The sequence below is a fragment of the Pelobates fuscus genome, chromosome 6 (assembly GCF_036172605.1).
Source record: "Pelobates fuscus isolate aPelFus1 chromosome 6, aPelFus1.pri, whole genome shotgun sequence".
NCBI classification, from domain to species: domain Eukaryota; kingdom Metazoa; phylum Chordata; class Amphibia; order Anura; family Pelobatidae; genus Pelobates; species Pelobates fuscus.
This window is the reverse complement of record NC_086322.1, coordinates 285,585,691-285,599,412: the sequence shown is the minus strand read 5'-3', so window position 1 is coordinate 285,599,412 and position 13,722 is coordinate 285,585,691. Positions and strand designations below refer to the sequence as shown.

The window sequence follows — 13,722 nt, the reverse complement described above, 5'->3', positions numbered from 1 at the left end:
TCTCCACCCCCACCCTCCCACCTATGTTGATGGCTGCAAATGACAGTATTATTTGAATGCAATAGATGATCTGCTAACATCGGAGTTGTAGTTCACAGTATCTGGGGAAGGGGGGTATAGTTTGAGATGCTGGGCTGTGGGGGATGGAATTTTGCGTTTAGAAAGGGTTTCATTTCCAATAACTGGTGGGTCACTCAGAAATTGTCCACGTGGGAAGCTTGCTGTGATCATTTATATCTGATTGTATAAAGCTCTCCCGTAACCTCTCTTTTTTTTTTTTTGCCTTTTAAGCATCGGCAAAGCCAAGATAGAATAATTTCTCCAATTTTAATAAATGTCAGGACGGGGAAACGTCTTATAATTGCTTTTCAGTTCTTGCCCCTGTTTTATTGTAATGATTTTTCTGTTTTGCTTTGATTAATTGGCTGTATACCTCATGGGTAAGAGACGGCACAGTGTGTGACTAATTGTTCGTGTAGAAATATTTACTGGAGGAAACGCAAGCGTTTGCTGGTCTGGAAATCTCTATACTTCTGCAGCGTACATACTCATTTATTTCCCTATCTATAATAGTACTTGCTTATCTACGTCCGCCTTCCTTCTTCTGTCAATGACGGCCATTGTTTAATACGCACATGGCATCGCCCCTGTCTGTGCGTTTAAGAGGCTGCCATCGAAACAAGGACTTCAAAACGTTGAGGTTCATTGGAGCCACGTTGAAATGGTGTTGCTTTAACAAGAGCCCTTAGTCGGTCATAACAGCAATGCAGTAAAGAACGCATTAGAGGACTTTGACTTAGGCCTTTTTAACATTAAAAAGAGCGCTTTAAATATGCTTGGTCTTTAAAACATAACCTTTTAAATGCAACTTTTAAAATAAAATTTAAATCCACTGCGGACAACCTATGCTGCATTAGACTCCATCCTTGTCCTTTTCAAACTCCTCCATATCTGCGGAGATGTATTTGCTAGCACGATGTATAGATGAAATTTTATGCACTTTCAAAAGAGCATGATAAGTTTGGGACATGACCGGTCCCCTTTAAATAGCAAGTCTCACAGGACGTCTCTATATACATTTGTCTTGTCTTACCTCATTATGTGGAATGTGTCACTGAAAGGCCTAGTTAATGAATGATATGCAGTTAAATGGTGGTATGGTGCCTTTACATGGATGAGAGGCTGAGTAACTCTATTCTAGCAGGCAGTGTTAATGTTCCAACAGTTAATAGCTAAAAAAAAAAATACTTTATTTACTACTGAAAATCATACTGTAGATAAAAATGTGACAAATTATTTTTGAAACATTCCCCCCTCCCCCCCCACTAAAAAACATCTAACAGATTCATGAGTTAAAGGGGAACTATCCCATTTTCTGAAACTCTACCAATCCCTTGTTAGCTTTTTTTTTTTTTTTTTTTTTTTTTTTTTTATGCAATGCTCTGATTTATTTAAAATGTACATTTAAATTTTAGCAATTGATTATTTCAGTTTAGGCATATAGCCTGGGCACACATTGCGGTGCTTATAAACAAGTGGAATAAATAATAAAAATATTAATCATAATATTAAACATTTTGGGAGCTGACAGGGTTTTTTTTTTTTTTAACATCATGCTAATCTAGAAAGCCATCAGGACTACTGTGTAAAGATTACACCTGGTGCACAGAAACAAATGTTAATTCATTTAAAGGAACACTGTAGGCACCATAACCACTTCAAGCAATTGACATGGTTATGGTGCCTGGAATCACAGTCCTGTTTTGTTTGTCACAAGTGGTATCATAATGCTCTAGATCCCACATTACTGCTCAACGGTTTACTCACTGTTTAGCAGAATGCTCAATCCCCCAAATCGCGGCCTCCAATGACAATGAGCAGGAGGTATTCTAATGTCGCGCACGTTGCTGATTGGTACCTGGTTACAGTTGATGCTTGTAGCGTAGCTCTGATATCATGGCTGGATATCTCCGCTGGATTTCTTTTTAGCTGGAAAAAGAGCCCTTAGTGATTATAGCCCAATCCCACAGACACCAGACGACACTTAGTGCTGGGGAGAAGAACACACGCTACTGGGGATAATGCAGGTTTATATACACAGACCCCAGCATGGGATCTCCAGAAACAGGATAGCTGATCCAGCCCTGGCGCCTCTGTGACTGGAATAGGGTTGCAACATCCACCGCTTAATTCAATTATCTCCCAGGCACAGAGAGCCCAACACAAAATATCCTCCCAAATGACATTAAAACAAAGCAGAACCCCAACACAGTATATATGGCCGTACATAGTTCCAGACTGGTTATGTACAATTGCCGGTCAGACAACGGGGTTTCCTGTGGACTTGAAAAGGGGGGCTCCCCCTGGCTCTCAGGTAATGATTGTTTGTAGGGGTCCCCTGTACCACCCTTCCAAGTAGCGCTCTCCTTCTTCTCTGAAAAAGGGGATAAAAAATTAAGGAAAATTGAGTAGGCAGACAAGGTAACTGTGGCCGAGCCAGAGTTCTATAGATTCAGTGCCAGATCCCATCATAGTTACTCTGGCTCTCAGGAGGTGTCCCTGGACCAGATAGAGTGCTTTGTTAAGCTACATGGGTAGAAGGCAGAGGGGAAGCCAAAGGGAGTGATTGTAGTTTATTGTAGAGGCTGTATAGCAGAGTTTTGTACGACTTTTGTAGGATCCGCCACAATGCTCTTAGCCCATCACTGCCCACTACCCCTGGTTTGGTGTGAGGCATAGTTACGCTTAGCCATTTCATCACTGGAGGCCAGTCTTTATACTGCCGGGGAACAAGCATCTCTGCTACGTAGTAAGTAAGCCATTTAGCATGGATGCACAACCTAGCGTAAGGACTCCAGGCACCATAACCACTTCAATCAGTGTATGTGGTTATGGTGCCTAGAGTTTCCCTTTTAAGAAGTTTTCATTTTGGTTAAAATATGATATAGTTATCCTGGGTTGATACATATGGATGTACCACTGGTTCACATGCACAGCTCTCTGAAACCTCATGTTGTTCTCATTGCATTCCTGGCCAAACTGTGACGAACAACTTCCATTGCCCTGTTCCATCTGACTGAGGGTGATGAGACCTGAAAAGTAGCACGTTCCCGAACCCACCATTAGTCTGTACACATGCAGAGCTACCGTAAATGGAAGGTTTCCTTCCACCACCTGGTTTTTCCATTACGGCCTGAGCCAGATGGTGCTCTGGATCTGTACGATGGGAGCACGAGCCAGTCAGGATTTTGTGGTTTGGACGAGTGGTCTGCTACAACGATTCAGGAAGCTCTGTATTTAATGGTGTTCCCAGCACCCTGTGACTCCTGCCGTTTCTGTACGTGAAGGGCAGCATAAAATATCCTTATGCATTCTGTTAGCACTTACTTGCTTTTAGAACTCGATTCTCTGTTGTCTTAAAGACTTGCGATTTTCTCTGGAAGTAAAGACAGGAGGCAAGCAAAGGAGCCGTGATAATCCCTTCTGTAATGAAGTTCTTGGCCGATATTTTGGAAAGAAATCACCCCCTCCTTTCCAGCCCTGAAAAATGTGGGCTTTTTGCTTAATGTTTTACTTGTGCTCGTTTTACATTGTATATAGTTAATCTGTTGACATTTTTCTGGTTCTAGCATACCAATTTTTAAAGCCCCCAGGAGAATGGGTTGCTGCAGACAATCGCTCAATCAGATTCGTGATGCTAATTCATGGTCGCAAAAATCCTCTTCCCGTTTTGTCTCATAAACAGCGCAACTGGTATCTTGATGGTTAAAATTAATGGCGTCTGGGTTTCCTCAACCGGCTTCCAGTACTCAAGAGTATTAAGACATTGTTTATAAACTGAGTTTCAAAAGGAAACATCTTCTTCCCAGGCTTGGAAAGGAAAAGATGGCATCATATCTAAATGTACTGTTTCTGCGTCTCCCAGGGGTTGTGGAACGCCATCCTTATAGCCGTAAGGAGTATTACTGCAAAGCCTCCTGCATTTAATTTTCCATTTTGGAAGAAAAAATTGTAATCTGATAAGACAGTCTGATTACAGTTTGAATCCGAGGGGTTTATTAACTAAACAGTGAATTGTATTTGACGGAAAACCCAATTCCTACCTTCAGCCTAACGTAACCAAACTGCGATTATATAGGGGAGTTGGAGAGGTTAATCATTTTGACCTAAATTTAGCTATTTGGTTTCCACTACACTGCAGTAAGCTGTTTAGTGAATAAATCCCATTTTATTTCTTAAAATGGTAATGGAAATCCGCCCATCATGCGCTGTTCAACACCATAAACCTCAGTGGCGACTGGTGACATTTTAAGACTGTGCCCCACAGTACAGAGATACTCCTACAGTACAGAGAGCTGAGCATAATACAGAGATGCTCATACAATAAAATGCGATGGGCACAACATGGATACGTATCTATAAAGTACACAGAGCGGAGTACAATACAGAGATAACCAGACCACAAACAGAGCTGAGAAACAATAGATATATAATACACAGAGCTGGGAACAATACAGAGATACATATACAATACACAGAGATACTCGTATAACAGGTAGAGCTGAGTAAATTACAGATAAGACACAGAGCTGGGTATAATAAGGAGATAAAATAACTATCCCACGCAGCCAGGATCACTGTGAAGGATTACACAGGGGTGCAATACAGAGGTACCCACAAAGTAGGTCTCTGTAAAATGCTTTAACACACACTCTCTCTCTCTCTCTCTCTCTCTCTCTCTCTCTCTCTCTCTCTCTCTCTCTCTCTCTCTCTCTCTCTCTCCTCTCCCCCGTCTCCCCCGTCTCCCCCGTCTCCCCCGTCTCCCCCTCTCCCCCTCTCCCCTCCATTCTCATTATCTCATACATGTTTGTGTTCCTGACCCTATAGTGTTCCTTTAAATATTGAAGTTGTTCTAAAACAGGTCAGCTTGTCCATTACTTCTTGGCACACAGTGTGCACATGGTTAAAGCATCAAGATTTGGATAGACTCCAACAATGTCAGCTCCTCCTGACTCACTATTAGCTCTCAGCGCACAATGTACAAGTGGTTAAAGCAGCAGAATGCTAATATATTCCATATCACCTTTGTAGCTGGCAATAATAAGTAATCTGTAGTGGTAATATGGAGCTAAAAAGTAGCTGACATGGTTAACAGAATCAACAATAAGTGCAGATTGAAATCAGAATCAGATCAGTCCTCGGAGTCACAGCCCCAGTCCCGCAGTTTAAAGCTTCACAACTTTTCAACTAGTCAGAAATGTCCCTGTCTTTATATATTAATTATCTATTTGAGTAAATTCTTGTGGTAAATCAGCCATCTGCAGTCATTAGGGCTGTTAGGGGAGAGAAAAATATATTACACACTTACACTTGGCAGGGGCCAAGAGGTGCTTCCTGAAATCCCTTCTTATAGGAACTAGGCATGTTCAAAACAGAATTTTTTTTGACTTACCACATTCCTTTACAGAAAAAAGAATCTTGGTGTTTCTCAACTACTGTGGTTAACTCCCCCCCCCCCCCCCCCCCCCACACACACATAAACTGGTGGAAAGCTGCCCTTATGGATGAGCTTCTGCTGATAGATCTATAGGTACATGTATTTGGGAAATTATATCAACTTTAAACTGATCTGACTCCATCACCCGAAGCTACCACCAATGACAGCCCTAAAAAAAAACATGAAAATATACAGCCCAGTGCAAAGCCAATGGGTGACATCAGAAATGCTGTTGATCTGACTAAGCACTTCTAATAGGTCTTTAATCAGAAAATGGGACATTTTTTATAAAAAAAAAAAAGTATGCTATAAACTCTTGGCATAATTAGTTGGCCAGCCTCTCAGCAGCATCTCCAGACAGCCATGAGTCTGGATACTACAGACTCCTAAAGCACTTTAGCTTACTGAGGTTCTTTTTGTGTGAAGAGTGCGTGTTGTTTTTTTTTTTTTTTCATTTTACAAATAGTGCAGTTCTCAATAGAAATTGGCAGTTTAATAAATTTACCTTTTTACATTTCCCCTGTCTGTCAAACAATTGTTCCTGTTGCTTCCTGGTTCTTTCACTCAGTGTAACTCAAGAGGCAATAATTGCCCAGAGCACCTGCCTTGCAAAGACTCCTCATTGAGCTGCATTGGGAAGTATGTGATTGGACAGCCACTGAAAATCTGAGCTGGGAAAGAAGGGGAGGGATCGAAAAGGCTTCAGACAAGAAATCTGTGGAGTGTCTCTTTAAAGGAGAGCGGGAGCTGCAGAACTAATCACGACGTTCAACATTTCTTTTCCCACTGCAAATGCATCATTAATTCTTACTGTGCTAATATTTTTTTTTTTTTTAACATGCAACAAAAAACCTGTAAGGGGGAGCTGCACCACCTATGCAATTAGACCTGCCCCACCTATTAAATTAGACCTGCTTACATTGCCATGGACCCCTTCATTATAGGTACGCTGGTAAATACAGCTTTTTAAACCTAGTCTTCATTAGACTAAGGAGTGCTGGAGAATCACTTAAGTACAGATGGTTTCATTCTTAATGGGAATCACAGCATGTGGTTGGTTTCTATCAAACCATATTGTCAGGCTTGTATTGCACTTAAAAAGGCAATGCAAAAAAAAAAATCCTCTTATCTCACATTACGATTGCAGTGTTCCAGGAAACAATGGTGTGTTCGGATGATTAACCAATAGTAAACCAGGAGGCTGACAAAAAGGAAAAAAGTTACAATTGTTGGCATAAATGGGAACTTTCTAAATGAACAAAACACTTCATGCCACTAACTGGTACATCTACATCATAGTGGGGTGGTTAGGATGCAGTCCCTCTGATTTTGGGTGCTCTCCTGCTATTCAAAGCTGCTTCCGAGATAATGAAGAAATCTTGTATGTATCTGTCCAAATATAGACTGCAGAGTGCTGAAACTTAGATTTTAGGTTTTAAAATATTTTATTTTTATTTAACCCCTTAAGGACCAAACCTCTGGAATAAAAGGGAATCATGACCTGTCACACATGTCATGTGTCCTTAAGGGGTTAAACAAAAGAATTAGAACACAGTGGATGCTGGGTTTACAAAACCAAACTAAAGGAACCGTCGCCAAGGTCAAAGTAATTAAAAAAAAAAAACAAACCAAAAAAAAAACACACAAAAAAAAATGACATTAGTTAAACAAATGCAATATAACAAAACAACAGAAATCCATAAAACAAAACTAAAAGTGTCAGTGTAAGAAATTTACCCCATGCCTCTTCACTAAATTATAGTGGAGACCAAATGTCACGGCTTTGTGTGCGACTTTTTTTTTTTTGTTTGTTTACTTATAATTTTGACTTTCAGAGGGCGACTGCTAGAAATAATACGTTTAGTGCACACGTAACTTTTTTCTTTGTTTTTCATTGTTTTTGTTTGGGCCGATGTGTACTATGCCCATTGCTGCTGCCCACCACCTGTGTTCTCTGTTGAGGGTTAATAAGTGTGTAGGGCTTATGCAAAATTAGAGATTTTACATTTTAGCTGAAACCAGTAAGGTGCAATTGTTAGCGTAGGACTCGCCTAAGAATGTTTGGCTTGACGTGGCCGGTGAGTTTGCACTTTAAGTGATTGGAGTCATACTAAAACCTCCAGTCATTTAAATGTGCATAGGGATTTGGGAGAGTGTGCGAGCAACTTTTTTCCTTTGGTTAATACTATCCTGTTTCCGTATTGAAAAGAGCTCTGCACCTTTCTAGTACTGTTTATAAGACGTTCAAATGTGGGGTACACATCTGTGTCCGGCTCTGTAATCCGTTTGGGTATAGTAGCACCCCATGCAGTCATTCAGCATATTATTGCAGTGGTATTTGGGAATCTAAGGTTGGGCGTTTGGCCTCGCTGAGAATCATGAAAGTTAAAATGCACATCATCTTTAAAGCACATATTATTTAAAATAGTCTAATTAGGGATGCTTTGCTTTTTTCATATTCTGTCACATCATTATTAAACTTCAGTCAACATTTTAAAATGCACCATTTCGATTTTGACATTTAAATGCCTACCCTTTTATTCCTCCCCTGTGATATTTATTTTGGAGTAAAAATCCTTGCTCTACACAAACTATGAAACAAGATAGCGTAAGGAGAAACCTCTAATGCCGTGATGGCTAATTTAAAAGCTGGCTGAGCGTCATGGGAAATGTAGTTTGCAAACAACGGTTGTGCTAAAGTTAGCCATCACGTCTGTAATTACTGTCAGCCCAATCCTCTGTTACATCCTGTGCTGGTACCCAAGGGGTTCTGTCTGATAGCTCAGAATGCCCTTCTTGCTGTGTCTGGCTCTTGCTTCAGCCTCCAGAAGCGACGGGCTTTGTCTGATCTGAAGGAGAAGAGCATCCGTTGACCTAGAAGTGATGCTTTAATGGGTTCAAGAGTAGGTAATGATAGATTTTATAATCTGTCCGCAAGGCAACTTCCCTTTGTCCAGTCACATAGCAACCTGTGATTAAGTGTCTGTGCCCAGTATAAAGGCAGCGAGATAAGCTATAGTGTAAAGGTTTGTTATATGCGAGCAGTACAGTTGGTGCCAGAATGCCATTAGGAATCCTGTGGGTTCTTAGGTGTGCTTTGCTGTGGCTCTGAACATTCTCAGGTTTGTTCCCTGGTGGCAGCAGGGAATGTCCACAGTAAGCACGTTGGGAAAAGGTCATTATCCGCGCGGTGCATGCACTGTGCAGAGTGCACTCAGGGTATTTCACAAGCACTCTGTGTGGGGCAAATCCAGTCCCCTTTTCAGTCCCTTTTTCCCCCCTGCTTGGGCCTGCACCTACTGTTCAGAGAACCTACCTCCTAATCTTGGAACCTATGGCTTTTCTGACATCCACCAGGTGGGCATCATGTAAGACACCTAATAAGTGAGTATCCAGCTGATGCCTATTTGGGGGATGAGCTCTTACAAAGGGCTCACTAAATTACAAGTCACAATGAGCTCACAGAGGTTGGCAATGCAGCATTAACGAGAACAAACTCTCCAACACCAATAATTTATAGATTTGTGTATTTACATTTTGTTTTTAAGTGGTCTAAATTTTCTCGGTTGTTTGTCAATTCACCGCAGCTCAGCTCTGTTTAGTGAGTGGGCCCGTTTTACCGCTCTCTAAGATTGGAGTTCGATGCGTGTCTATGAAAGACCAGAATTGCTTAAATAGTCACATGGAAAACGTAGATCCAGTGCATTAACGCTTTATTTTCTGAAAAGCGTGTTTTTTGTTGGCCTGATGGCGTAAGCAGGGGGCTGTTTCATTTCCACATTAAATAAACACTTACATTTTCAGCAGCAGATGCTTGAGCAATGAATTGCAAAGGGCTTTTCTTATGGACAGTGCAAGAGTTATTTCTCTTATTAAAATTTCAAATTTAGGATTCGGAGCTAGGGACTGCCTGGGTGTATCCGGGACACTTGGCAGGTATCAGATTGGTTTTAGGCCAAAAGTAAGATATTTTATTTTCAGTTGTCTGAATAATGATGGCTAACATGCATAAACATATTTGACACAAATAGTATGAATACCATTTTGCAAATTTGTATTTACATATGTAAAAGATTCAAAGATTCTTTAACTTTAACCAGTATGTCTAAATTTAAGTGTAGATATGTATGTATCAGTAGTTATATAATTTATATCTTATAATTTTTTTTTATTTGTTGTTTTTATTGTAAAAAAAAATAATGGATACATACGGCTCCATTCGAAAATAAAGATCTGGATATAGACAAACGTTTAAGGAAAATTCTAGAAGGGGGGGGGGAGAGAAAGAAACCAAGCCCAATCCATATCTAGCTAATTATAGGTTTGTGTAAATTCATGGCTTTTTACCTGATCCACTTTAATAAAAATTTTACCTGATCCATTTTAATAAAAAGAGCTCAGGACACACTGTGTCAGAACTGTTAAAAAAATAAATAAAAATAAATACAAATGTATAACGTCACTGATACATGACATTCCAGCTGCTACTAAGGTCATTTTTCATCAACGGGAAGTTTGACTATTTGACTTGCTACCTTTTGCTCAGCTGGCCATTGTATCAGAAGTTTGCAATCTCTGATGGATGCAGTGAGGCTCAGGACAGTGCTGAGCACTGATGGGAGGAGGGTGCTTGAGGGGGAGGGTGGAGGTGGGGGGAGGAGGGGTGTGAAGGAAGAGATTCCTACATTTTCCTGCCCTGCATGTAGAACCAGAAAAGGCAATACAAAGCATTGCGTGGAGTCAATGTCTGTCGTGTGGATTTACATGTGTGTGTCCCATAGAACCAGGCACCCGCCTCACCCTCTCGCCCAGGCACTGGCTGCTTAAGGTAGGGAAGAGATTGGACCTTCCTTTATTAGCTGGGTTTAACCATATACTTTGATACATTGCTATCCTGGCAGATCTGTGCCTGTTTGTGTCTGTGTGTCTGTGTGTGTGTGTGTGAGAGGATTTATGTATATATATATATCTTCCTGAGATGGACAGTAGATCTGTTCTGCTCCTGGAAGGGTTAAATGCAGTGTTGGCTCACCTTGACATCCCAGATGTGGCTGAACTCAATTTCCAATGATGCACTGCCAACGTGAAGGCTCGCTGTGGGTTATGGGTACTGTAGTTCACATTGATCTGGGGTGCCAGGGCTGGCCATTGCTCTAGGGCGATGCAGGTTCCTGCCTCTGCGTGTAGTTTTTATAGTGTATTGTCCTGTAAAGGAGACACTGACCCCAAGGGACTCATGATTTAATTCTCTGCAGCGACAGGGAGTAATGAAGGCAAGGCTTGTGACCAGGACCCAGTCTGGAACTGCATGAAGGATTGTTATTCAATCACAATGAGTTTGTTTGGTAAAAGGATTTTTATTTATTTCATTATTTTTTTAGGGGGTGGGTGTTCTTGTACATGGAGCTAGCAATCTAATCCTTTTTCGGTGAGATTTTGTCACTGAGAGTTAGATAAGTGACACAGTAGGAGGCTTAGATCCTGCACAATTTAATACAAAACACTCAGTGAAGACCTAAACGAATAACGATAAATTGGTGTTCTGTCTGAAAATCTGGGATTTTCCCCTTTTACAAATTTCTAGTTCTAAAATGTTGGTGCCACTGTCTTTTTTTTTTGTTTTTATTCATATTATTAATCTGTGTGTGTCAATGACTCGTCATACACAGGTCATTTAAATTGACCTGTCCTTCGCTGTATAGCAACGGTCAAGATATAATGCAAAACCTGTCTCCAAGAGCTTACGTTCAATCCGTGTAATAGATTTAATACTTGTCTAACAGTCTCACGCAGTTTGTTTGATTGTAAACCCAGCACAAAGATGTTTATATTGTGCGATAAAGCGAGGAACATATTAACTTCAGTCATTTTTAAGCTGGGCCTAGAACTTACAATCTATTGGAGATAATGTGCGTTTATTTTATTTATAAAGCACCAGTTTGTTCCAGTGTGCTTAACAATTGGTGTATTTATAAGGTATGTTTATGTATATTATATCATCAGTAAATGGGCCGGATTTGCACATCTTTTGTATTTTATTGTTGTTGTCGTTGAGGATACAGTATAAAATAGATAAACGTTATGACCCACTTAGAGGCTTTATCACGACACAAGAGCTTAAAGTGATGATCTATAGAAAAGTAGTAAAATAATCCAACTCACCTGTCTGAGTGTCTGCCCCCCTCCCCTTCTCACCCCCCAAAAAAGGTGAGTTTTTAGGCTGCACGGAGGGTGGGAGGGCATTCTGTCAGTGGGTGTCTATTTATCATCACGCTGTGAGTCCAGACGCAAGGCATCCGAAATGCACAGAACTGACATTAGTTTAACCGCCGGAAGCAAAGGGGTTAAACTCTTTATGAGCACTATTTATTAGCGAAATTCTGCACATACAGGCTCCAGGAACCATGACCACTTCAAATCACTGAAGTGGTCATGGTGCTTGGAGCAATGCTTTTTTTTTTTATTTAGTAATTTTGGGTGTTAGTTGCTGCTCCTGCTGCCTCGCAAATGAAAACAATTCTGATTTTTCAAAACTTAATTTACAAATGAGGAACTTCACTTGGGCTAAATTTTGTGTGACATGTGACTTAATTGTTGTTCAGTAGCTCTCACTTTATCTTCTGCCAATTATCCAGAAATGTGATCAGAGGGAGATAGTGCCTAAGGGTTACTGGAGGTTAGAGCAAGTTTGATAACCTCCTGGTAAGAGGGAAAAAAAAAACCACACACACACACACGTGCACAAACACGCACATGCGCGTACAAAAACACATCTATTCTTCTGGCACACATGCAAACTCACACATTCCTCATTGTTCTTCCTCCAACCTTTCCATGTTTATCCCATTGCATTATCCATTTATCTCCAAACCTTGTGTCTTCCTGTAGTGCTTTTGGTTGCAACAGAATTACATCTTTAAACTGGATAATTGTGACATCATAATGAACTGCGCTTGATAATATTGATACAGGTGATTGCTGTAAACGTACACACAACATTATGCATTTCTTAATAAACTCCAAATAGTCACAACTTTTAATTAGCTAATTTTGTGTAACCTTTTTCCATCGCGTGACATTTTAATTTATCAAATTACTTTTTCGTGGATTAATCTTTTGAAGCGTTGTGTAACTGTGTGTATCCATGCTAAATTATAATATTCTAAATGAACGACAATTTAGTAACTCGCAGTTTAAGTCAATGAAACGCTCACACACCTATTAAATCTCTTCGCTTGTATCATTATTTTAATTGGTATAAATATAGAGGCATAGTATACATAAATAGGTCCACCCTGTTGGTGAAACCTTTTTTTTTTTTTAGAGAGTGCCTTAGACGAACTGAACTGCACCTTTCTTGCACATTTAGTTATATTTATAGGCTCTTCGGATGGAGATGTAAGTCTTTTATGTATAAAGTTTAAATAAAGTTTTTAGTGGCATCATATGAGGTCCTCTATCACAACCCCCCAGAGCTTCAGAACATTTGCAGTTTGATAAGATTATAAGCAAGTTTAAACAAGGTCCTGTTCTCTTCTAGTTTCTGTTAACACTGATTTGTATGCCGTTTATTTGTAAAAATTGTAATGCACTGAAGATTATGTTGGTGCTGTAGACTGGTGATGATAACTGACGCTTTAGTTTTCAGGAGCTGGTCAGGCCTCTCTACGATGTAGCTGGACTTGACTTGTTCAGTAATCGTAGAGAAGTCAAATCCACAGAGTTCCATGTGAAACAACTGAAGAAGTTCTGAGTTGGCTGTAAAATATTTAGGATCCTGGTTCATAATTTATGAATCACCCATGAAGTTACTGCAGCTGCTTATATTTTTTTGGGATTAACTGTATGCCTGCTTCCAGGCTCTCAAACACTGAATGTCTAAACAAAGTGTTAGAGTGTCAGTGTAGAGCAAACGTTGAAAAGCAGAGCTTGTCTTACGAGATAGCCAAGGTGGGAAGTATCTTAGACACGTTTTATCTCACTTGTTCCGATAAACCCATGGACATTTCTCACTTCTGTCAGACTAGACCTATCCTTTAAGTAGCTAAGACCACAAATGCTAGGCCTGCCTTTTCTGCAATGGTGTTGGCCAAGTGTCATCTCCACAGGTGTTGAAGGACACATGCTCTTCAACGAGCGGTTTTGCTGAGGAACGATGGCTGGCTTTCTTTGGCACTGTAACGTAAAGGAACAATTTAGATACCCAGACCATTCATTAAATGAAA

At 40.3% G+C, this 13,722-nt stretch overlaps 1 protein-coding gene across 4 annotated transcripts in view; it reads left to right on the top strand.

Annotated features, from left to right (window-relative positions):
• The window catches only part of TANC2 (tetratricopeptide repeat, ankyrin repeat and coiled-coil containing 2), a 266,147-nt gene that overhangs the window by 69,010 nt on the left and 183,415 nt on the right, over positions 1-13,722 (top strand). The window contains exon 1 of one of the 4 annotated variants that reach the window (XM_063459361.1): positions 10,221-10,325. The exons of the other annotated variants lie outside the window; for them this stretch is intronic. The gene's annotated coding sequence lies outside the window, so the exon portion shown is untranslated. Of the gene's footprint in view, positions 1-10,220; positions 10,326-13,722 lie in introns of those variants that run through there. 4 annotated transcript variants of the gene reach the window in all.